Source organism: Balaenoptera physalus (genome assembly GCF_965194825.1).
Source record: "Balaenoptera physalus genome assembly, chromosome: 6".
NCBI lineage: Eukaryota > Metazoa > Chordata > Mammalia > Artiodactyla > Balaenopteridae > Balaenoptera > Balaenoptera physalus.
Genome location: NC_138885.1, coordinates 83386393 through 83408967, shown reverse-complemented (window position 1 = coordinate 83408967; position 22575 = coordinate 83386393). Strand labels below are relative to the sequence as shown.

The window sequence follows — 22575 nt, the reverse complement described above, 5'->3', positions numbered from 1 at the left end:
TAACAAGTTAGATTCCAAAACACTTGACAGACTGGAAAAGCAATCAGATGAGCATGACCAGGTGTCCATAACTTGACCACTTAACCTCACCTGATTTTACTTCTCTGACCAGAATGGCAGGAAATTTAGCAATGTAACTAACTGACCTACCTCTGAGCTCTAATTAAAGTTTGCTAAGAGCTTTATGATCTGCCCAGACAACTACCCTGGGAATGCAGAAGGGCTCAGTCACAGTGCTGCTGTTATTATTTTGTTGTTGTTAGTATTGTTCCTGTTTTATAATAATGATTCAGAGCGTAACTGACTCTGAGAGTTCTGATTTTTGTTTTTGTTCGTTCGAGGGGCAGTGGTGGGGAGTCTTTGTTATGTGCCTCCTTCTTTTTTGACAGTGATGTAAGCAATGTCTGCAGCAGGGCTGATGCACGTGCACTAAAACACCCATCTCCTCTCCTCAAGCCTCCTCTGACCAGGGGAATTGGGTGTGAGATACACTGTCGGGGTGGAGGATGGAGGTGCTATCTCTGGGCCATCCCTGACATGTTCTCTTTGTACGCGCGTTGGTTAGCATGGCAATCAAACCCAGGCGTTGATTCTGAAGACTTTTTAGCTCAGATTCTGTGGTTTGCGATTTGAGAGCTAGAACAAAAGAATTGTCTAGGGGTTGAAGGCAGACATTTACCTTTCGGATTCATTTGAGAACCTGAAAGATATAACACCCACACCCACACCCACATCCACCCACTCAGCCCCAAACACCGCAGCATTGTTTGGCTGTCAGACAATTCATTCCATAAACCAGCTTGGGGTGAAGATGACAGAGAGTCAAACTTTGACCTATTCAATTCTCAAACTGAAGCCAAGTTAACAAAATCTCTGCATTTGGAGGAAACTTAGTGGTCTATCACGTCCAGATTATACACAACATCTGAGTTCCCACGATAACATTACCCATAAATGATCATGAACCTTTTGTCTAAATACCTCAAGGCAGAAGGTAGACATTTATGCTGAAACTAATGAAGCATCAGCACCAGGGCTTCTCACTTGCAAAGGCTTCTTCCAAGCCCTGTACCTAACTTTGTATCCATTATTTGTAATTTTTGTCTTAAAGTGGACCCCCCAAAATGTATAAGCTTCAGGGCCCACAAAAGCTGAGGTGGGGAGAAGAACATTCCGAATCTTTAAACTGGAATAAAATTTGCCCCCCTATACATATGCCTGAAATATCAGAAACGTGTTTTCTGTAATACAGTGATATTTCTGAGATTGGGTGTAATCATTGAGTGAGTATTTAAGAGGGTTATCTGAAAGTCCTACATTTAGATTTAACACCACTTGCTCTTTTTTTTGCCCCAGGACCTTTGGCCAGGTTGTTCCCTCTTCCTGGAAACTCTTACCCCTTTTGTCTGATTATCTCCTACTTTGCTTTCAGATCTCAACTCGCATGTCCACCAAAATGTCCTCCCTAACTTCCTTGATCAGGTCAAATCCTCCTCTATGTAGCGTCACCACACCATGCTTCTTCCTGGCACATAGGACACTGTAATTTCACTCATGTTTACGTGTTTATTCTTTTGATTACTCTCTAACTCCCCCACCAGACTGAACAATGCCTGAGCCCTGGACATGACCTTCCTTTTCTCACCCCTGCAACCCCAGGCTCAGCACAGAGCCTAGCACACTACCAATTTGTAGACTGAATCAAGAATGCACAACATAAATAAATAAATAAATAAATAAATATTAAAAAAAAAACAAAAACAAAAAGGGCTTCCCTGGTGGCGCAGTGGTTGAGAATCTGCCTGCCAATGCAGGGGACACAGGTTCGAGCCCTAGTCTGGGAAAATCCCACATGCCGCGGAGCGACTAGGCCCGTGAGCCACAATTGCTGAGCCTGCGCGTCTGGAGCCTGTGCTCCGCAACAAGAGAGGCCGCGATAGTGAGAGGCCTGTGCACCGCGATGAAGAGTGGCCCCCACTTGCCGCAACTAGAGAAAGCCCTCGCACAGAAACGAAGACCCAACCCAGCCAAAAATAAATAAATAAATAAATAAATAAATATTTAAAAAAAAAAAAGAATGCACAACAAGGGTTAAAAGGAGTTGGTAAGAAAAGATCCTCTGGATTTAGGTTAAACACAAACTTAATAAGAACTAAAAAGTCAACATTATAAGGAATTACATTTTAGCTCGTTATAATGGACATTTTCTGACAATAATTATTTGATGTCTAAGAATGAAACAGGCTATCTTAAAAAGTAGAATATGTTCCTCAAAAGTACATGTTTACTACTAAGGAAGTTGAACAGGAAAATTCTGTAAAGGGTTAGAGATGGACTGAGATCAGCTACATCAACTAGAAACCTTGTTAAGTCTATGGTCACTGACGTACCGTAATGGCACTTATGATTTGTGAGGATGTGGTGCTGTGTTTAACAATGAAGACATTAAATAGAACTAAATAGTTTCTGTCAGAAATTTATGTTCAATATAAGTAGAAACCAACACATGGGAGTGAGTATATGTAAGCAAATAAAAACATGACCACTGATAATAACTTAATTCAAGAATAAATATTCTGGGCTTCCCTGGTGGCGCAGTGGTTGAGAATCTGCCTGCTAATGCAGGGGACACGGGTTCGAGCCCTGGTCTGGGAAGATCCGACATGCCGCGGAGCAACAAAGCCCGTGCGCCACAACTACTGAGCCTGCACGTCTGGAGCCTGTGCTCCGCAACAAGAGAGGCCGCGATAGTGACAGGCCCGCGCACCGCGATGAAGAGTGGCCCCCGCTTGCCACAACTAGAGAAAGCCCTCGCACAGAAATGAAGACCCAACCCAGCCAAAAATAAATAAATAAATTAATTAAAAAAAAAAAAAAAGAATAAATATTCTTTCCAAGATGGAATAAAGGGGTTAAATTTAACCTCCCACCTGAAATAACTAGAACACAAAACAAAACATAGGAAACAATGGTTTTGAAAGTATTGAAAAACAAACAGAACAGGACTGTGATCCCTGAAAGGAGGGAAACAAAGAAGGTGATTCCTGCGATTGAACCAGCATTTTTCCTAGAGGCTGTGACACAGGAAGGGGGAACCCACACAGAACCTGTAGTCTAGCTGAGTGGCAGGGAGAGAGATCGGAGTTCAGAGAGGCCATGGCAGCTAGGATTTGTAGAAGAGTGCCAGAGAGGAGGGAGCCGCACAGAGAGAAATTTGGAGAAAGGTCCCTTCAAGTCTTTGGCTGAGTGCTAATCTACATATGCGTGAGAGGAAACCACACAGGGCTGGGGAAAGAATCCTGAGAATAAAGTTTCTGGAGCTCATGCCCGGATGGGAATAGTTCATGTTCCTTTCAGTCAGAGTGGAAAGACCTCTTCATGCAAAGGACATCAGATAGGGCAAACTATCTGTAGTTGGCAAACTACAGCCCACAGGCCAAATCCAGCCAACAGATTGGTTTTTGAACAGCTTGTAAACTCAGAATGATTTTATATTTTTAAAGGATTGTAAAAACACACGGAGAAAAATATGCAACAGAGACTATATATGGCCTGCAGAGCCTACAATATTTACTATGTGTCCCCCTTACCAAAAAAGTTTGTCAGTCCCTGATATAGTCAGCTTAGTAGTGGAGACAAATTAGCCCCCAGCTAAAGGCTTCTCTGGACCCACCCTAGCAAACTTAAAAGCAATCCTTAAAAGGATTCTACAAATTCCTAGTAATATAGCTAACAGTGAACAAAATCTAACACTATTTAATGAAATACAACAAAATTCAGTGCCCCAAAACATAAAATTCATCCAATAAAAATTGCTGGATTGTAAGAACTAGGAAAATATTACCCTGTATTATTTATCTATTGCTGTATAACAAACTACCCCCAAACTTGGTGGCTTCAAACAATGATCATTTATTCTTTCTTATCATTTCTCTGAATCAGGAATTCTGACAGAGCACAATAGGCAATGCTTGTTTCTGCTTCACAATGTTTGGGACCTAAGCTGGAAGATTTGAAGTCTGGGGGCTAGAATTTTCTGAAGTCTTGTTCAGCTACATATTTGGCAGTTGACGCTAACTGTTGGCCACCTTCTGTGAGGAAAGTGTTGACAGAGCAGGTCTGGTTGCTTATTCCTTGCATATCTCCAAGAGAACGTGGAACCGTGAATGATTCTTGACCATCCACTGGGAATATGTCCCTTGGATGTCAGGGATTGTTGATTTGGTTATGTACACCTAGAGCAATGGGCTGTGCTATATCAGCTTGTCAAGTTTCTCTGCACAAATATCAAGATGAACAAGGTGCACCCGGTTTCATTGTTGGGGTCCCAAGTTTTAGTTGCCATGGCTGCTTGCATAGCAAGATATGCTTATGTGACCAGCACACCAAAAAAGCCTTGGACCCTAGGGCTCCAACAGGACTCACTGGGTAGGGACATTTCACACATGTTCCTACAGTTCCCTGCTGGTGGCCTCTGATGAAGGACTCTGAAGCCTGTACTGGACCTCTCTGGACTCTACCCAATGAAAATATCTTTCCTGCTGCTTTACTCTGTATTTTCTCCCGTAATAAATTTTAGCTGTGTGTATAACCCTCTCTTGAGTCTTGTGAGTCCTTCTGGCCAATCACCGAAATTGGGGTGTCTTGGGACCCTTAAAAAACACCATGAAAATATTAGTCAAAAGAAAGCTAGAAGATGTAGAGGTTGGTTATTCATTGCTGTATAACAAATCACCTCAAATTTAGCAATTTAAAACAACAAACATTTACTATCTCATCGCTTCTGTGCATTGGGATTCTGGGGTGGCTTAGCTTGGTGTTCTTGTTCAGGGTCTCTCACAGTCTAGGTGCCAGTCTTGGCTGGGTCTAGAGGATCTTCATCCAGGCCCACTTACCTGCTGGTTGGCAGGAGGCTTCAGCTCCTTGCCACTTGGATTCTCCATAGAGCTGCTCATGACCTGACTTCTCCCAGAGAAAGTGATCCCAGAAAGAGACAGGGCCTTTGACATAAGCCACAATCTGTTATCATCTAACCTCAGAAGTAAAATAACTTCACTTTTACCAAGTTCATTAGTTACGCAGACCAATTTTGGTATCATATGAGGAAGGACTGCACAAAGGTGTGTTTACCGTGAGGTGGGGATCATGGGGAACCATCTTGAAGGCTACTAGAATAGCTATATTAACATCAGACAAGGTAGATTCCAGAAGAAGGGATATTATCAGAGATAAAGAGGAACGTTTCATAGTAGTAAAGAGGTCAATTCCTCAAGAAAATGAAAAATTCTAAATGTGTATACTGAGCTTCATGCCTAATTCTAAAACCCAAATAGAGGTTTTCTCCATTTGTGTTTATTGTTATAAGCGTTTTCCGTAGGAGATATTTGGCATATTTCTAAGTCCACCTATGTTTCATCATCATCTTCATTATAGTTGTCCTCATCAATATCAAGGGAATCCAGAAACCAATATATTTTTTCTTTTATGAAATAATTATGGAAATTCTGTAAAAAAAATAAAAGTTCATTTGTAAATAACTTGGCTTTAAGTAACGCTCAGTAGGAAAATCACCTAGGTGTTAAGAAAGGGCATGGGGATTTCAAGAAATCAGAGTTCAGCAAGGCAAACAGGAAATCATAACCACAAACGAGAAACAACGCCAAGACAGCGGAATGTGATGTCGAGGTAATGGATATTTTTAATGGTTGATAAGCCAGCAAAATTTGACACTGATGATGTCTGGGAAGTGGGGAGAAGGCACTAGAAATTCTAGTAACTAGGCCACGAGCACATGAGGATCAGACTGTCTTGTTCACCACTGACATCTTGGTGCCTAGCACAGTACTGGGCATATGAGTAAACTAAATATGAAATGTTTATCTCTTTTTGGAAAGAAAAAACAGTCTGTAATGGGAGAGCCTGTCAAAATGGACCAACAGGTTTAAAGACATTATTTGAATAAGGACTCTAGAATATAGACTTTCATGCTTCAAGACTAGTTTATCTGGTCTCTTCTTAAATTCTAACGGCTTGTGATAAGAAGAAAAGAAAGATCTGGAAGAGAATTCTATGCTAGAGTCAAAACAGGCAGATTTCAGATGTCCCCTGGCATTCAAGACTCTCCATGATCTGGCTTCTACTTACTTTTCTAGAATTTTTTTTTTTAATCAATTCTACCTTCTAGAAATCTTCCATTCCAGCCAAACTGACCAAATACTGTATTTTTAAAATTTAAGTTGTACGTTTCTGCCCACTTTTTAATATCTCTGAAATCAAGAAGTACATCAGTGCATTTGGATGATGGCCCTCCTTTAAACATATCCTCTGTTTTCTTCTCCCAGAGATTTGGCTAAAAGTATTTTTTTTTTCCTCTCTTTTACATCAGTGGAAATCCAATCAGTTTTTCCAGACCCAATATAAATCCAAAATCTTCTTTAAAAAACCTTCCTGATCAGCCTTCATAAGAATTAACTTTCTTCTGACCTACAGTGGTACTAAAATCTATATTCTGTACTACTTAATATTGTAGTTGTATATGTTCCTGTTTTATTTCTCTTTCCAGAATATAGTAAGCATCCAGAGGGTGAAAACTATGTCTTTTACAAAGTTGCACTTTTCTATAGCAACTAGCATATATTTTCCTCATTTTGATGATCAATAAATATTACTTTGGTGAATAAAGGAATAAGTTAATAACTATACAAATTATGCTTAAGGAATACAACTAATTACAAAAGAATGGGAACAAAAACAATATGAGAAGATGTCCATGGTACATGGTTAAACAGGAAAAAAGCAAGTTGCAGAATAGTATGTATAGAATGATTTTATTTTTGCTAAATCAACCACAACAAATTCCTCCCTAATATGCAGGATATAAATGTTTGCAGGTACTTCATAAGTTGTTTGGAAGAACATAGGCCTAATGGTTAACATCAATTATCTCTGTAAAGTGGGATGCAGGTGATGAAATTATGAAAGTTCAAGATAAATTTTCCCTTTTTACTTGTTTTCTTCATACACACACACCCCTATGTTATTTGGCTTTGGATTTTTTTAAAAACCAGCAAAGTATGTGAGTACATTTTGCAGTGAAAATTAGGGGAGAAAAAGGAAAGTTCTGGCTATCTTTCAGATATGTAGCTTTATGGTGAAAAAGAAGAGAAAGCCCCGAATTCAATACCTAGAAAGTTGTGAGTTATGAGATATGACAACCAAGAAATAAGACTAATTCAGAAAACTATAGAAGAAGATAGTTTTTTGAATCCAGATGTGACAGAATTCTAGGGCCTAGTACATTGGTTGATTTAAAAGCAACTATCACACAAAACAAAGTGGAAAGTTCAGGGCAGTGGGGAAGTAAGTTATTTTAACAAAAAAGCCTCTTGCTTATGTTAAGGTATAACTGAAGCAAGATTCCTATGCAAGAGACATCTCTCAAATGTGTTTTTCTTTATAACATTGCCCCGTCAGAGGCATATTGCAAGTAGAGAAAATTGTGTATTTGTATGTAATCTTGTGACACCACTGATGTTAACTAAACACCCTGGGTGAGATATTTGTATCTTTACCTTTAGTAACAACAGTTAACTTTTAACTTTTTATTTTATTTTATTTTATTTTACCACTATCCATATACCTGGCACTGTGCTAAGTGTTTTACAGGTTTTATTTTATTGGTGTCTCCTGACAACCCTATGATATTACTCTCCCCATTTCACAGATGGGGAAACTGAGGCTTAGATAAGTTAAGCAAGTAATGGCGTCAAGTTTGAACTCAGTAAGTCTGCTAATTGATGCCAAATCCCTTTGCCTTTCCACAAATGTGTCTGCCATATAATCATACCTATTATTGCTAGACATCCCATTATTCCTATTTCACTTTCTTGCCTCACTATTGTGTGAAGGTATGTCCTAATTGCCCACATTTGTACCAACATAACACTAGAATCATTGTAACACATCTCAGAACAGTTCTTCGATCTACTCAGCTTCCTGTTTTTATCAGAAACATAAACAGAATATTCTGCTGGAAGGCAGGTGTTCCCAAATATTACTATTTTCCTTTACTAACTTGTAGCTCCACCACTCCTAAATTCACCTATTTTCTTTTTTGAACAGTGCATTCTTTCAGCTTTATTCAGTGTAGAGCGAGAGAAGTATGTTAATCATTGCATAAAGTAGTCTAGGTTCATCATCCCTTATCCACCAATTTTGAAGTCCAAAGAGGTTTGAAAAATGAAAGACTTTTCATAACTCGCTTGGCCTTAAAGCCTGAGCAGACCTGAACTCATCTGGCAACAAAACCTGCCCTGAACTGACTTGAGGCTATTTGTAACCTTCATTGATCGCAATCAGAGTGAATGTTTACACATTTCACTGCTGAAATGTCAATTTGTTTTATTACAGGGTGCCGCCCAGAACACACTCAGGGTTTTACCTGTGATATGGTATACTTACTTTTTTACCTATCCAAGGTCCAAAAAAAGTCCTAAATTACAAACATTTCTGGACCCCAAGGGTCTCGGATAAGTGATTTCAGATGTGTATCCTTTCTTTTACTCCCCCACCCCCTACCCCAGTCCTTTTTTAAAGAGTTAAGTTTAAGTAAGGTGTTTTCTGACATCTAATACTTCGACTTGGTGAACATCTATGGCCATGTTATACAAACACTTTGTGACTTTAGAAAATTCAAGTGTCACAGTGAATTTTAAGCTTTTTAAAATTTTAGCTCTTTTTAAACTTAATTTTTATACAGAAGTCATTACAGTCGTCTCCCACCCCCTATCCCCTTGCTGATAGTTTCCTTGTTCATTGATTGTGAGCTACTAAAACATTTTCCCCCAGTGAACTTTTTTTTTTTCCTCCTTAGACAGTGTCTAAATATGGGAAATTGCTTTATCAGGCCACTGGTTGGTTGTTTGATTGACTTTTTTGGAATGTGTAAAGCAGTTTATAACTCCATGTGGGATCAGATTAACCATGATGTGATTAAAATTAAGGAGGTCCTGATGAGCCTTAAATTTCTGACTGATCTGGGTTTGTTCAATCTGAATTTTTCTGGATATATTTATGCAGACTCACAGGGTTCATCTTCCCATTCATCTGTCACATTATTTTTCTGGCATACTGGCATGCTCTCCCAACCTTTGGTGCTAAACCATAACATCTAAATGACCCTTAAATCTGGCACTTCAGAAATTTTTTTTAACTGTCACAGAATTATCATTCATTAGGTGAAACTTTCCATGATAGGTGTCTGAGTCATGCAACTTAATTCTAAGAGCCAAGGAAAGCTTCCCAAATGAAGGGAAAGGAAAAGCTCTTCTTAAAGCAATTCCTTGCTTTTCTGTGGTAAATCAGTTGCTCTGACAGTAGACTTGCTCAGAGAACATGTACCTAAATGCTTAAAATAGCAAAGAGTACTTCTCCCTAATGAATCAGATTCTGCAAGGCATTACTAAGTCTTACAGTATTTATATGAGCAGTATTTCACTAATCAATAACTAGAGCTACATGGTAGGGTTGAAAACATTCTATCACTTACAGTTTTTTAAAAAAGGAAATTCCCTAGTGATTAACATATACAGGTGTATGTGCCTGTTATTTTAAAAGCCTTCCATGTGGTTTAAGTTGAAATTATTTGATTTGAAGTCCACACTTTAAGTCATTAATTAATCCTTCTAACATCAGTGTGGCCTAAATGAATGCAATGATGCCCATTTTAAAGGGACTGATTAAAGATATCTAGTATATTTCCACCTTAAAGTAAATTTTCATTCAGAAATAAAACTCAGACTCTTTGCTTCCTGAGTAATTGCTATGTGATGACTGCTTTTCTCCACAAACTAAGTTATTCTTGATGATTCTCAAGTCTGCCCTTTGTCTTTACAGAATACTTGTTGGGCAGGCAATGGGGTTGAGGACCTAGGAATGCGCGAGGAGGAGGATGGCTCCCTCAGAAAATGGGGGAGGAGGCTGTGCCAATGGTCCCTCTGTGGGTTGGTAATAGCTCTCTTTGAGTTGTCATCCTCGTTAGCAAGCATCCGGGGCACCAGCTCCCTTAGCTGCCCTTTCCCAGACAATCCAGGCTGCTTTCACTCCTGAATCCCTCTGTGGAGTTTCTCTCATCAGCCATTCTTGTGCACAGACCTCACTCTACTGCCAAAAGCTATAAGTGGCCTGTCAGGCTTGATGTGCATGGGGCTGTTAACAAATAGGAACTGAAAGCCAGAGAATTTCATCTCCATGAGGTACCAGGGCTATTTCAGAAAGCAGAAGTGCCAGCTTCATCCTTTAGTGATGGTCCTCAAAGGGTAATTAGAGAGTGCAAGAAAAACCCTTAAGAAAATCTGAAATAATATACTGTAGTTGGGGAATTCTGAAAAGAGAAAACATGCTACAGACTTTTCTGCTGCTTCTCTCTCTTTTTAAACAGCCACACATCTTGTTGGTGTGCTAAGCACATATTTCGCTAAATGGGAACTTCATTCAAGTTCTCTCATCTGATAACATTTATTTATTATTCTACTTCCACTTAACCTTTTTCTCAGTAAATATAGCTATAGGAGACAGGAAATCCATTAGCACTTATTATCTATTGAGCCAGCATGGTGCTTATTAAGCTGGAGGAGAAGCCAGTGAATGCTATAGGTGTGGCCTGCCCTCAGGGAGCTTACATTCTGGGGGCCTGAGAGAGGCTGGGAGCAAAAGCTTTTCAAACAAGTCGCTTCTGTGGTGCTGCTGTGAAGGTTTGGCAGATGCTGGAAAAGAATAAAGATATGTTGGTCTGCATTGGATATTCAGGATCAAGTATCAAAATGAAAGCCTATAATAGGCTTTGGCATAACCCCAAATTTGAATTGTGGGGGGATAAATGTTCTTGGCATCATACTGGAGTTTTTTGGAAGAAAAGTGCTATTAAAAACAAAAATAAAAAAAGACTCTGGGACTTCCCTGGCGGTCCAGTGGGTAAGACTCCGGGCTCCCAATGCAGGGGGTCCAGGTTCGATCCCTGGTTGGGGAACTAGATCCCGCATGCATGCCACAACTAAGAGTCCGCAGGCTGCAACTAAGAAGCCCATAGACCACAATAAGACCCAGGACAGCCAAAAAAAAAAAAAAAAAAGACTCTAAGGCATTGTCTAAAATAGTACAAAAGCCACTGGTTGAAAATGAAAATGTTAAAAAAAAATTCATAATAAAAAGATACATTGTTATTTCTCTGTATTCTTTGAAAAGAATGTAGCCAAAGATACATGTTAAGTAATTAGTCATTTCAGCCACAGTGATTACACCAGTTGCTCATTCACTCAGTGATTATGTAAGGGTTGTGGGTAGAGATTGCATTTTGTCTGACTGTCAGAAGGAAAAGGGCCCTATTTTTATTGGTGGTCCTCATCCTTTCCCCCGCTTCCTGGGAACTACAGATCCCCTCACTTTTAGGTCAACCTACACTCACATCATCTTGGAGGAGATGCCATAGCCTCTCCCTGTGAGCCTCTGCTTGACCAACTTCACTGTTTGGAGATTCTTTCTTACTAGGTTTCTTTCAAAGATCTAGGCCCTGCTTTTGCTCTCTGCTCAGAAGTTACTAATATACATGTTTATGGCTCCACTACATAACGTTGCTTTGTCCTGAGCCAGCCCGCACTCTGCCAAAGAAGGATTCCCTAATTTAGGAGATCATATCCACTAAACAAACTATCCAGCTCTGCTTTTAATGGCCCTGTGGGCACAGGTTAAATGCTTTTGCTAATATAGTTGTCAAGAAATCATGTTTGGAACCTGGACTGAGAAACAGGTGTGTCAAGATCTACAGCTGTGGCCCTGTACCTCCAGACCAAGATGAACAGAGCCAAAAAGTTCAACATCTAATCAAGGGTCCACCAGTCTTCCAGGTTTAAATGAGACTGAGAAAGATAAACAGATTTGGAGAACTGCCTGGACACTACTCTTGAATAACTACATCACCCCCTTTTAATTATTTATAACAGATAGATATAAATATAAATGAGTCTCAAGCAAGCAAGGGAAATATTATCTCGAGTTCACTGGAAAGCGCTCAAGCTGTGGAGATGAGAGTCCTCAGAGGCCAGTGAGCAGGCCAGGCCAGCAGAGCCACCTGATCCATTCAGGGCAGTACACAGACTATTAGGGGACACTAAGGAACTGCCCCTGTTAGGTACAACCTCCCCAGAGGACACTGGCCAGACATATTTACGTGAGTAGTTCAGGCCAGTAGAGGACCTCAGTACAAAAAAATTGGTTTTGCCTATAATATTTATTGATATTATTTGATATTTATTGATATATCTCAGTAGCACTTACTTCTAACTTGTTATTACTAATATGTTTGCAAGTCTCCCCAGCCTACTGGCTTCCACCTACAAGTTATTATCTTCTGAATTTTAACCCACTATTCCAAATCAGACTTCTTTATTCTAGCAAAAATTTCAAGATGTTTATGCCATTTTTTTTTCTTAGCACAGTAACATCAGATCTGCATACATGGGTATCTAAAACAGTTACATGCAGTAGGCAGAGCCCAACCCCTGCCTAATTCTGTGAGTTTCATCACCTGATGGTCCAGAGGGCACAGAGGCCTATACAAAAGCATCCACTGCCAGAATGCTTTGTGTATGCCCTTCCCATTTTTCTCCACGCACATATATTTCTGTATGTGTGGCACTGCTATCTATAAAGTAAAAGACTGGAAGCAACCTAAATATCCAAGATTAGAGAAATTTTCATTTATATTGTATTACAGCCAATTGCTGGGGTATTTTGCAGCTATTTCAATGATCTTTATAATAATCTGTAGCAATGTGGGAAAAGAATTCAAATGTACATTTAACCGAAAAGGTAAGGATACAAAATGATTTGTATGCTTTAATACAATTTATATAAAAATAAATGCACATGGGAGGAACGGGAACTGGAAGAACACATACAAACCTGATTAATAGTTCATGTTTTAGGTTAGTATGATTATGGATAATTTCCTTCTTATGTTCAGAAATTTCATAGTGTTGATACATTGTTTTTACACAAAATGATATTATACACATACACATACATACTTCTTCCAAGACAAAGATTAGGACTTCGATAGGTCTTGGATTTTAATATTATCACTTACAAATAGAAGTAAAAGAAGTTCTTATTCAAACTGGTTGAACCTAAGAGAATTTACTAGGATATATCATTGGAAAGTTCAGAGGTTGGACCACCCTCAGGGTGAACTGTTCCAGAGATTCATGAGGTCCTCAGTGCTGGGGTTCCATTTCTCTTGACTCTGCCTTGCTGCATATATCAGCCTTTTTGTCACACTTCTTCCCTCGTGACAGAAAAAAGGTTGCAGCAGCCCCATATTAGAGAAAGAGCAAGGTCAACTCTTCTCCAAACCATCAATCAACAGTCTTCTGATTGGACCAATATGGACCAATCATTGAGACCAGGGGACTGCTACCCTGGCTTACGGTTAAATGATGCCATCTGCACACCAGTCTATGGTAAACTGGTTACAGTTCCCAAATATTTGCTGCCCCTACCTGTGAGAGGATTATCCTTCCCCACCTCGCTGACATCAGGTTTGGCCATAACTTGCTCTGGACATTGAAATACAAATTATCAACGTTCAAAACCAAAATGTGACATAGCTGTTTAATGCTGCAGCTGGCTGCACTGAAACCATTTTGTTTCTCTGCCAGGTAGAAGGGTTCAGAGCCACTGCGTGGTTCACAATACTCTCTTTCCCCTCTGCTGCAACTCCTGGCAATATTGCAAACAGAGGTTTCACTGTCAGCGGGGTTAGAGAATGAAGATGAAACTCAGTAGAGCCACAAAAAAACCAAGGTGCATGTTTAGCATGAGCTGCACCTCTGTTATTAGAAGCTGCTGAGATTTGGGGGTTGTTTGTTATTAAACATAACCTAGCCTATCCTGACTGGGCTTGGGTCCTGGCTTGGCCATTTCCAAGTTACGTGGCCTTGGACAAGTTATTTCATTTATCTATACTTATTTTCCTTATTGTAAAATAGAGATTATATGCAAAATCCCTGATACAAACTAAAAAATGACAACTATTATTATTTGTTGATAATAAGAATTATAATTCTTACGCCAATGGGGGATTTTCTCCTAATTTACCTCAGTGATTTTCAGTGGGGAAAAAAGTGCTGCTATCTGAAAGAGGAGGTATATTGTATTCCTTTTTCCAAAGGCAAAGTTACAGACCCAAAGTCTCAATATATATACTGATCACCTGTAGATAGAACAAGAAATTCTTCCTCAAATATATAAATGTTAGCTCCTTGGAATGCTCTTATTTTTTTAAGGAATAAAAAAAGATTAACCCAAAATTTCATATGGGAAAAATGCTTTTTCATGTTCAATACCAAAATGTGATATAACTATTCAACAGTACAGTTAGCTTCATTGAAGTAATTTTGTTCCTTCTCTGAGATATCAATTATTGAAGATGGTCAGGCAACGGATATTGAAATAAATGATTTTTCTATTGCACTGTGAAAACTCTTGTGTTCCCTGCACCCCTTCCCAGAAAGTGATGTATTCTTTTGTGTGTATGAGACAGAGAGAGATTATAGTCAGAGGAATGCAGTTTAAAAGTAAAATGTCTACTTTCGTTTTTAATTGAGATTGTAATATCTAGACTTGAATCTAAGTTGACGATTTTGTAATCAATAATTATTTTACATTATGGAACACATTTTCCATCTCAGACATCCATCACTGACATCTAGCATGTTTTTTTCAGATAGTGTAGGTTTTATCTTGCTTAGTTTTCTGATATCCAGTAATTAAGATATGAAGCAATTATTTGTCCTTTTAGATAAAAAATGTGCTCTGAAAAATGTAGTGTGAACTAAATCATGGTTTAAAGGTATTAGAGCAGTAATTCCCACACACTGCTATGCAACAAAACTACCAGAAACTTTACACACACACACACACATTTCTGGGCCCTACTCAAGGACTTGTGAATTACAATCTTTGAAAGTAGGGCCCAAACTTTTTTATTTAAAAAAGCTTCTCAGACACCCAGATCTTGGTTTTTAAATATTATTCCCCACCAAAAGAAACCAAGGATCCTTGGTGAAGTGGCTGATTCTAGGGCCAAGGTAGAAAAGCTTGATGGGCTTAGAACATTTAAGATGAGCTTAGAACATTTTCTTGTGCCAGAAAGAAAATTGCTCAAGGGATGGTGGGGATCATGTCCAAGAACACAGAAGCCTACTTGATGGGGCTCTTGCTGGCCACGTTTGGGAAATTTTGAGCATGAAAATAAAATAATAACAATAATATATTATAACCCATGGAATAAAATAAGTCTATATTGAAATAAAAAAGGAAGGAAGGAAGGAAAGGCTCTTACAATAGAATGCCAACTAATAAATGTAGAAGGAATAATGCAATTAGAAAATCTCTAGTTGGGCAAGAATCACCAATAGATGCTAAAACCAATGGGTGAGAGTTTGGTGAGGAATAGAATGTTTACATTGTCTCAAAGTACCTCCCCATTAATTACTTGTTAATGAAAAAAGAAAAATAGTAACTTTACAGTGAAAAAGCCTGGCATGTGCCCCCTGTACTGGCTTAAATGGTGGCCCCCAAAAGATAGATCCACATCCTAACCCCCAGGATTAGGAGGTTATGTGAATGTGACCTTCTTTGACAAAAAGGTCTTTGCACATGTAATTAAGTTAAAGATCTCAAGATGAAATCATCTTGGATTACTCGGGCCCTAAATCCAATGACAAGTGTCCTTATAAGAGACCAGAAGAGCAGAAGGCATGGACAGAGAGGAGGAAAAGAAAGCCATGTGAAGATAGAGGCAGAGATTGGCATGAGGCAGCCATAAGAAATGCTGACAGCCACCAGAAGTCGGAAGATGCAAGGAAAGATTATACCCTAGACCCTCCAGAAGGAGTACAGCCCTGACAACACCTTGATTTTGGACTCTGGCCTCCACACTGTGAGAGAAAACTTTTCTGTTGTTTTAAGCACCCAATTTGTGATAATTTGTTATGGTGGCCTTAGGAAACTAAGACACCATCTTAACAAAATGACTGGTTAACATCACCAATAAAGGGATTAACCTGCATCATGTGGTTCCTAATGAGATGCACTGAGAAGTTCACAGCATTACTCTCATAATGTTTCTGCCAAAATTGCACAACCTGAATCTAATCATGAGGACACGTCAGACACAATCAAATTGAGAGCCGTTCTACCAAAACAAGTAGTCTGTACTCCTGAAAAATATTGAGGTTATAGAAACCAATGAAAGGCTGAGAAACTTCTCTAGATTAAAGGAAGCTAAGAAATATGATAACAAACTACAATATGTGTCCTTCACTGGAGTCTGGACTGTGAAAAAAATAGTCATGTTGGGGGATAATTGGCAAAACTTGGATATGGACTGTGGATTGATTAATAATATTGTATTAATCTTAAAGTTACTGTTTTTGTTACTCGTACTGTGATTATGTAAGAGAATATCCTTATTCCTAGGAAATACACACTTAACATTAAGGGGTAAGAGGGCATCCTGCCTGAAACTTATTCCCAAATGATCCAGAAAAAAGCATCTATGCATATATGTAGAAAAAGAATGAAAAAGTACATCTGGCATATATTAACAAGTGGGACATGAGAGTTCTTTGTACTGTAATTGCAGTTTGTCAGTAATTTTGAAATTATTTCAAAACAAGATGTTAAAAAAACTTACTAGATTATTATAATATGTAACCAGGTATGAAAACTACTGCATTAAAACTCACTCTTGGGGCTTCCCTGGTGGCGCAGTGGTTAAGAATCCTCCTGCCAATGCAGGGGACACAGCTTCAAGCCCTGGCCTAGGAAGATCCTACATGCCACGGAACAACTAAGTCCGTGCGCCACAACTACTAAGCCTGCGCTCTAGAGCCGGCGCTCCGCAACAAGGGAGGCCACGGCAATGAGAAGCCAGTGCACTGCAGCAAAGAGTTGCCCCTGCTCGCCTCAACTAGAGAAAAGCCCGGGTGCAGCAACAGAGACCCAGTGCAGCCAAAAATAAAAAATAAATAAATTTAAAAAAAAAAAAAAAAGCAGAGCCTTTAAAAAAAACCAACAAAACTCACTCTTTAAGGCAGTAGTTCTCATCTGGGTGATTTTACCTCCCAGAAAACATATAGAAATGTCTGAAGACATGTTTGATCATCGATGACTGCACAGGGTGTGGAGGGGGGAGTGGATCTGGAGAGGCACTACTGGCCTCTAGTGTGTATAGAGGCCGGGGAAGCTGCTAAAGTGGTCAAGTGCACAGGACAGCCACTCACAACAAATAATTTTCTAGCCTAAAACATCAATAGTGCTACTGTTAAAAAACCTTGCTTTAAGGAAATTATACGTCTTCACTAATATAACCAGATTCTAAATGCTTATGGGAAATAGCACCAAATTTGAATATGAGCTTAGAATACAGCAAAATTTTATATCAACAAAGGATTCCCATTTTATAGGTAAAAATATGTTTGCATTTCAAGACTCGGAAATCAAATACAGAAATGCGTACAATTGCATGTCACATCATACATCAAACAAGAGTAGTGGGGGAATAAAGAAGCATAGAAGTTCAGTTCGTTCATTTTAACATCAACCAAGTAGCTTTCATAATATTGGACAATAAGTCCACTGAAAATGTGATTTCAAGGCATTAGAACAGCTTGGTGAAAAAGATAAATAGATTTTTCTCAAACTTATGACTATACTCATAAAGCAGTAAAAATATATTACATTTACTGGTTACCTGGGGTAATCCATATCACTGCTTTCTAAATCTAATGAGATTTCCAGTTTCTATATGTTTAGCATAGGAGAGCTACGCAAACATCAGCATAATTAATGAGTGATGAATCCCACAGTATTAGTCAGATTTCCACATAATAAAGAATCCACAAACCTCAATGACTCTTAACACCAAACATTCATTTCTCACTCATGGGTCTGTGCACTGACTGAGTTGACTCTGCTTCAAGATCAGGTACGTTCTGTGTGTCTCTCACTCTGGGCCCAATAGTTACCTAGACAGATGGCTGCTACCTCATGGCAGATCACAGACGCTCAAGAATCCAGGCCAAACTCTGCAAGCACATATAAAGCCTCGCTCACATCACATCTGCTAATATTCCGTTGGCCAAAGCATACCATGACCAAGCCTAAAACATTGGGGCAGGGGTGTATGGGTCTACTTTACTGAGAGACATTGCAATGTCATGTGCACAAAGATATGGATGTATAATCCTATTACAAAAGCAGCAGAGAAGAATTGAGAAAAACAATGCAATCCACCATACTACTAAAGGCACTCTACAATAGCAGATTTTTTTAAAAGAACTGATGCTACTGATGCTACTTACACACGTCATGTTAACTCAGGGGCTGGCAAACTTTTTCTGTGAAAACTAGCTAGTAAATATTTGGGGTTTTGTGGGGACATACAGTCTTTGTTACAACTCTGATGTTATAGTGTGAAAGCAGCCACAGAAAATACATAAACAAACAAGTGTGTCTGTGTTCCAGTAAAACTTTGTGTATGGATACAAATTTGAATTTCACATAACTTTCACATGTCACAAAATGTTACTCTTCATTTGATTTTTTTTTAATCATTCAAAAATGTAACAGCTATTTTTAGCACGTGGGCTGTACAAAAGTAGGTAGTTGGTCAGATTTGACCCACAGGCCATTGTTTGATGACACCTGTATTAGCCCCTTAACCAGCAAAGTCCTTAGCATTTATTGGTCATAGAAGACTGTATAAAAGAAAGAAAAGGCAATAACCAAGGAGTTTATACAGTTGAGGATGTAAAATACATACATGTGAAAACTATTTAATAATATTTGAAAAATATTATATAGGAATGAAAGTCCAAAGTCATGAATGTTAGGAGATATGGTGCCAAGTTATTAAGGTTTAATACATTAGGACAATTCCTTTAAAAAGTTTTATGGATGAGAACATGGATTCACTGAATGATTACCCCATTCTTTCTTCATACACTGAGAAAGAAGACTTTTAGAAATAATACGTAAGCCTACAGTCTATTTTATTTTATGAATTTTTCCTTTTATATAACATTTAAATAAAACATTACTTTAAAAATTGTTAGTACTGCAAAAGTAATTCATACAATACAAAAATGTTGAAAATAGAAAGTGGAAGTCAGCCTATAGTCCCACCACCTACAGGTATCCTCTGTTAACAGCATAGTATGTAATTCTAGAGCTTTTTCTATACATACACATATGTGTTTTATTGTTATTTATTAAAATTTTATACCTAGTATTTAGCAATTTGCTTTTTTCACATTTAGCAGTATATCCTAAACATTTTTCCATGTCAATGTGAGTAGTTTTATCTCATTTTAATTGTTGCACAGTATTCTGTAGCATAGAACAGCTTACTGATATGCATTTAGGTTGTTTCCAGTTTTCCCCCTATTATATGTAATGTTGTGATAAACATCCTAATTCTTTACCTAAATTAACCATTTATTTTTAAGGAAAAAAATATCTACAAGTGGAATTTCTGGGTCAAAGCATAGAGACAACTGTTTTCAAAATGTTTTTCTTCTCAGTGTTATCTGATACTAAATCTGGTATTAAAATCAAGAGTGTTAATGGTAAGCTGTTGGTTGGGGATATGAGGATTTGAGATACTGACCACATAAAACATGAGAATATAGTAATGTGTGTGGTTTTTGTATGTATATGAACAGGGTGGATAAGGGAGAGAGAGAAGCAGAAGGGAAGAGAGAGGAAAGAGAAGGGAGAAGAAATTTAATGTGAGAATCATCCAAATCCAATGTAAAATGATACCAGCTATTATATAAGAATTACTGGTTGTACTAGGAAAACCCTTTATGAATAGCCAGGTATACTCATACTGATTTGTAAATGAAAAAAAAAAAAACAACTGTTCAAATCCTAGGTAGTAATTTTCATAAGATATACTAATGTACCACTAGTAAATTATTGGGCCTAAGAATTTTTAACTACAATCTATTAACTTTATTTCTTTTTCTCAATAAATCATTAAGGGTGGTTCTCAACAGGAGTGGGTGGGTGTTACAGTTATCTACTGCTGTGTAACAAATCACTCCAAAACTTTGTAGCTTAGAACAACAATTTGTTATTATTATGGTTCTGTGGGTCAGCTGTGCTCAGGTGGGCAGTTCCCTCTGGGTGTCTCTCATGCAACTGCAATCTGATGTTGGCTGGGGCTGACTCATCTGATAGCTCAGCTGGGCTGAGTGTCCAACATGGCTCCCCCCGAGGACTGGCAATTGGTAGTAGTTGTTGGCTATGAGCTCAGTTGAATGTGCTAACCTGAGTGGCCACATGTGGCCTCTCCTTGTAGTTTGTGACCCTCACAGCATGGTGGCTATGCTCAGGGGTGGAGTGTCCTGAGAGTGAGTGAACACTCCCAAGAGTGAGTGTTCCAAAAGTCCCAGGGAAAAGCTGCAAGACTCTCAATGATCTAACCTTGGAAGTCCCAGAATATTTCTTCCACTGCTTTCTTTTGTTTCAGCAAATCACTCAAGCCTTCACAGAAGCAAGGGGCGATGCATTAGACTCTACTTTTTGATGGGAGAGCAGCAAGTTACACTGCAGAAGTGCATGTGGGATGGAAGCTATTATTATGGCCATCTCTGGAAAATGCAATCTGCCACAGTGAGGAGTTGGCAGGAACTCTCGGAAATTGTGGACTAATTTTTCACATGTTTACATCTTTCTCTGAAGAGAATCTTGAATATTCACAAGATTCTCAAAGGAATCTGACCAAAAAAAAAAGAAAAGAAAAGAAAAAGTAGAAGCAATCACTGGTCTAGGTAGATTATGGTCTATTACATAATTAAGTTTATTCTATACCCTAATATTCCTTTTAAGGATATTTAATCTCTACCACTATCTTGGAATTGTTTAGCATCTAGCTGTGATTCACTAAGAAACTCATCCAATTAAAATCTTTAAAAACGGGGCTTCCCTGGTGGCGCAGTGGTTGAGAACCTGCCTGCCAATGCAGGGGACACGGGTTCGAGCCCTGGTCTGGGAGGATCCCACATGCTGCCGAGCAACTAGGCCCGTGAGCCACAATTACCGAGCCTGCGCGTCTGGAGCCTGTGCTCCGCGACAAGAGAGGCCGCGATGATGAGAGGCCCGCGCACCACGATGAAGAGTGGCCCCCACTTGCCACAACTAGAGAAAGCCCTCGCACAGAAACGAAGACCCAACACAGCCATAAATAAATAAATAAATAAATAAATAAATAAATAAACCCAAAGTTTAAAAAAAAAAAAAAGAAAATTAGGAGCATTACCACTGATCCTTAATTGTTTAAAAAAAAAAAAATCTTTAAAAACAAGTCCGGATAATTCCAACAGTGTGAATGACCATAAGTTCAATGGAACTGGATAAATATACACACACTCCTGTACATGTATAAAAACATGCTCTGAATTTTAAACAGAGGGGGCTGATTAAATGGGGTTTGTAGTTTGGACCACTGTTCCCAAAAGATCTACCTATATTTGACACTTAAAGAGAGAACTCTAATCGACTATTAATATTCTACACACTGTTCAGGGGAAATTTCTTTTTAGAACCCTGCAACACAGTCCTGCACAGTGCACAATGATTTACATCACTGAGCATGAGATCTGATTGCTTTTATCTCAGCATATGTAATTATAACTTATTGATCACAAAATTATCGGGTTTTTATTACAGCATTTGATTCTGTGATGTCCCCCCGCAATCCATGATGGCCTCAGAGAAACTCCATTCTGAGTAAGAAATATTTATGTCTATTTATGCCCCTATACTTGCTATTAGTTTCATGAACTTGTCCCCTCTGGATTTTGATGGAGGTAGGAAGGGGAGGGCAGAGAATTTGGGAGAGGATGCAGGAATCACCAGCCAGCTATATTCTTCACTAGAGGTTAGCAGAAGCACAACATCAGTCAAAAAACCAACCACAGTCCTTTGCTTAAATATCAATATATGTGCAAATTCAAGGTATAGAATTAACTAACATAAGGGAATTTTGTTGCTGCTGCTGTTTAAGTTGATGTGTCTCTTAAGTCTCTTTTTTGTCTGGCACATTCATCTCCCCCATCACCCTGTTCTCAAGAATTGACTTTGTGAAGAGACTGGGTCAGTTGTTCCATAACATTCCAGATTTTGCTGATTTTTTTCAACTTGTTTCCTATCACCTATGTTTCTGTAACTGGAAGTTAGCTATAAAGGCTTGATTAGATTCAGTGTTAACATTTTTGGCACAGATACTTCACAGGTGGTCCTGTGTATCAATACTTCATGTGAAACCACATGAGGAAGTACATAATACCTCTTTGCCCTCCTTTTAAAGATGCCGATTGATCGGTAGTTGTAAAGTTATAAGGTGACCTTTTGGCTCCCTTGGAATATCCAGTTCCTCATTAATATTTAGTTTCTTAGTTTTAGCATCCATAAATGTATATTGCCTGAATCAATTATTTCATTAGATGT

General features: G+C 38.7%; 1 protein-coding gene and 1 long non-coding RNA gene across 13 annotated transcripts in view; both read left to right on the top strand.

The window, feature by feature from the left end:
• The window catches only part of LOC309663466, a 201182-nt gene that overhangs the window by 27818 nt on the left and 150789 nt on the right, over positions 1-22575 (top strand). The window lies entirely within an intron of this gene.
• The window catches only part of LOC309663379 (uncharacterized protein), a 214727-nt gene that overhangs the window by 54182 nt on the left and 137970 nt on the right, over positions 1-22575 (top strand). For all 12 annotated transcript variants that reach the window (XR_014265209.1, XR_014265210.1, XR_014265211.1 and 9 more), the window contains exon 3: positions 21796-21855. The gene's annotated coding sequence lies outside the window, so the exon portion shown is untranslated. The remainder of the gene's footprint in view (positions 1-21795; positions 21856-22575) is intronic.